The following is a 4,409-nucleotide window of genomic DNA, read 5'->3' on the forward strand; positions in this document are numbered from 1 at the left end:
GTGTTAGTCAGGCTCAGAGAACTCCAGAAAGATAATACAATAGGCAGAATCTGAGCTAGTTGGATCATAGTTGAATTATTACTGGTTAACCTAATTTTAAGTGGGTACGCAGACAATGACAAGAAACGAAGCACAAACGCTGACGCATGTCGGGAAGTGTTAGTCAAGCCCAGAGAACTAGAAAGAAATATTAGAATAGGCAGAATCTCAGCTAGTTGGATCCTACTTGAATAATTACTGGTCAGCCTAAATTTAAATGGGTATACAGACAATGACAACAAAAGAAGCACAAGCGCTGGCGCATGTAGGGGAGTTTTAGGCAGGCTCAGAGAACTAGAAATAAATATTAAAATAGGCAGAATCTGAGCGAGTTGGATCCTACTTGAATCATTACTGGTCAGTCTAAATTTAACTGGGTACGCAGACGATGCCCAGAAACGAAGCACAAGAGCTGACACATGTATGGGCGTGCGTTTCAGGCTCAGAGAACTAGAAAGAATTATTAGAATAGCCAGAATCTGAGCGAGTTGGATCATACTTGAAATATTGCTGGTTAACCTAATTTTATCTGGGTACGCAGACAATGACAAGAAACGAAGCACAAACGCTGACGCATGTCGGGGAGTGTTAGTCAGGCTCAGAGAACTAGAAAGAAATATTAGAATAGGCAGAATCTCAGCTAGTTGGATCCTACTTGAATAATTACTGGTCAGCCTAAATTTAACTGGGTATACAGAAAATGACAAGAAACGAAGCACAAGCGCTGGCGCATGTAGGGGAGTTTTAGGCAGGCTCACAGAACTAGAAAAAAATATTAAAATAGGCAGAATCTGAGCGAGTTGGATCCTACTTGAATCATTACTGGTCAGTCTAAATTTAACTGGGTACGCAGACAATGACCAGAAATGAAGCACAAGCGCTGACGCATGTATGGGCGTGCTATTCAGGCTCAGAGAACTAGAAAGAAACATTAGAATAGCCAGAATCTGAGCTAGTTGGATCATACTTGAAATATTACTGGTCAGCCTAAATTTAACTGGGTACGCAGACAATGATAAGAAACGAAGCACAAGGGCTGACGCATGTAGGGGAGTGTTAGTAAGGTTCCGAGAACTAGAAAGAAATTTTAGAATAGGCAGAATCTGAGCTAGTTGGATCAAACTTGAATTATTACTGGTCAGCCTAAATTTAACAGGGTACTAAGACAATGACAAAAAACAAAGCACAAGCTCTAACGCATGTAGAGGAATGTTAGTCAGGCTCAGAGAACACGAGAAAGATATTACAACAGGCAGAATCTGAGCTAGTTGGATCATACTTGAATTATTACTGGTCAGCCTAAATATAATTCGGTGGGCATACAATGAAAACAAACGAAGCACATGCGCTGACGCAAGTCGGGGAGTGTTATCAGGTTTAGAGAACCAGAAAGAAATATTAGAATAGGCAGAGTCTGAGCTAGTTGGATCATACTTGAAATAATACTGGTCAGCCTAAATTTAACTGATTACGCAGACAATTACAAGAAATGAAGCACAAGCCCTGACGCATGTAGGGGAGTGTTAGTCAGGTTTAGAGAACTAGAAAGAAATATTAGAATAGGCAGAATCTGAGCTAGTTGGATCTCACTTGAATAATACTGGTCAGCCCAAATATAACTGGGTACGCAGACAATGAAAAAAAACGAAGCACATGCGCTGACGCATATCAAGGAGTGTGAGTCAGGCTAAGAGAACTAGAAAGAAATGTTAGAATAGGCAGAGTCTGAGCTAGTTGGATCATACTCGAAATAATACTGGTTAGCCTAAATTTACCAGGGTACGCAGACAATGACAAAAAACGAAGCACAAGCGCTAACGCATGTAGGGGAGTGTTAGGCAGGCCCAGAGAACTAGAAAGAAATATTCAAAGAGGCAGAATTTGAGCTCGTTGGATCATACTTGAAATAATACAGGTTAGCCTAAATTTAACTGATTACGCCGACAATGACGAGAAACGAAGCACAAGCGCTGACGCATGAAGGGGAGTGTTAGTCAGGTTTAGAGAACTAGAAAGAAATATTAGAATAGGCAGAATCTGAGCTAGTTGGATCTCACTTGAAATATTACTGGAAAGCCTAAATTTAACGGGGTACGCATACAATGACAAAAAATTGAAGCAAAAGCGCTTACGCATGTAGGGGAGTGTTAGTCAGGCTCAGATAAGTACAAAGAAATATTCAAATAGGCAGAATCTCAGTTAGTTGGATCATACTTGAAATAATACTGGTTAGCCTAAATTTAACTGATTACGCAGACAATGACAAGAAACGAAGCACAAGTGGTGACGCATGTAGGGGAGTGTTAATCAGGCTGAGAGAAATAGAAAGAAATTTTAGAATAGGCAGAATCTGAGCTAGTTGGATCCTACTTGAATATATACTGGTCAGCCAAAATTTAATTGGGTACGCAGACAAAGACACGAAACGAATCACATGCGCTGGCGCATGTGGGGGAGTTTTAGTCAGGCTCAGTGAACTCGAAAGAAATATTAGAATAGGCCGAGTTTGAGTTAGTTGGATCATACTTGAATTATTACTGGTCAGCCTGAATATAACTCGGTAGGCAGACGATGAATACAAACGAAGCACATGCGCTGACGCATGTCGGGGAGTGTTATTCAGGTTTAGAGAACGAGAAAGAAATTTTAGAATAGGCAGAAGCTGAGCTAGTTGGATACTACTTGAATAATTACTAGTCAGCCTTAATTTAACTGGGTATGCAGACAATGACAAGAAACGAAGCACCAGTGCTGACGCATGTAGGGGAGTGTTAGTCAGGCTCAGAGAATTAGAAAGAAATAATAAAATAAGCAGAATCTGAACTAGTTGGATCATACTTGAATTATTACTGTTTAGCGTAACTTTAACTGGGTATGCAGACAATGACAAGAAACAAAGCATGAGAGCTGACGCATGTAGGGGAGTGTTAGTCAGTCTCAGAGAAATAGAAAGAAGTTTTAGAATAGGCAGAATCTGAGCTAGTTGGATCCTACTTGAATATATACTGGTGAGCTTAAATTTAATTGGGTACGCAGTAATGACAAGAACCGAAGCACATGCGCTGGCGCATGTATGGGAGTTTTAGTCAGGCTCAGCGAACTAGAAAGAAATATTAGAATAGGCAGAATCTCAGCTAGTTGGATCATACTTGAATAATACTGGACAGCCCAAATATAACTGAGTACGCAGACAATGAAAAGAATCGAAGCACATGCGCTGATGCATGTCGGGGAGTGTTAGTCAGGTTCAGAGAACTAGAAAGAAATATTAGAATAGGCAGAGTCTGAGCTAGTTGGTGCTTACTTGAATTATTACTGGTCAGCCTAAATATAACTCGGTGGGCATACAATGAAAAGAAACGAAGCACATGCGCTGACGCATGTCGGGGAGTGTTAGCAGATTTAGAGAACTAGAAAGAAATTTTAGAATAGGCAGAATCTGAGCTAGTTGGATACTACTTGAATAATTGCTAGTTGGCCTTAATTTAACTGGGTGTGCAGACAATGACAAGTAACGAAGCACAAGCGCTGACGCATGTGGGGGAGTGCTAGTCAGGCTCAGATAACTAGAAAGAAATATTTAAATAGGCAGAATCTGAGCTATTTGTATCATACTTGAAATAGTACTGGTCAGCCTAAATATACTGAGTACGCAGACAATGACCAGAAACGAAGCACCAGTGCTGACGCATGTAGGGGAGTGTTAGTCAGGCTCAGAGAATTAGAAAGAAATAATAAAATAAGCAGAATCTGAACTAGTTGGATCATACTTGAATTATTACTGTTTAGCGTAAATTTAACTGGGTATGCAGACAATGACAACAAACAAAGCATGAGAGCTGACGCATGTAGGGGAGTGTTAGTCTCAGAGAAATAGAAAGAAGTTTTAGAATAGGCAGAATGTGAGCTAGTTGGATCCTACTTGAATATATACTGGTGAGCTTAAATTTAATTGGGTACGCAGTAATGACAAGAAACGAAGCACATGCGCTGATGCATGTCGGGAGTGTTAGTCAGGTTCAGAGAACTAGAAAGAAATATTAGAATAGGCAGAGTCTGAGCTAGTTGGGTCATACTTGAATTAATACTGGTCAGCCTAAATATAACTCCGTGGGCATACAATGAAAAGAAACGAAGCACATGCGCTGACGCATGTCGGGGAGTGTTAGCAGATTTAGAGAACTAGAAAGAAATATTAGAATAGGCAGAATCTGAGCTAGTTGGATCTCACTTGAAATATTACTGGAAAGCCTAAATTTACCAGGGTACGCAGACAATACTAGACACGAAGCACGAGCGCTGACACATGTAGGAGAGTGTTAGTCAGGCTCAGAGAACTAGAAAGAACATTTAGAGTAGGCAGAATCTGA

This window comes from Haemaphysalis longicornis, unplaced genomic scaffold, assembly GCF_048455015.1.
Source record: "Haemaphysalis longicornis isolate Haplotype H1 unplaced genomic scaffold, Haemaphysalis longicornis Haplotype H1 scaffold_15, whole genome shotgun sequence".
NCBI classification, from domain to species: domain Eukaryota; kingdom Metazoa; phylum Arthropoda; class Arachnida; order Ixodida; family Ixodidae; genus Haemaphysalis; species Haemaphysalis longicornis.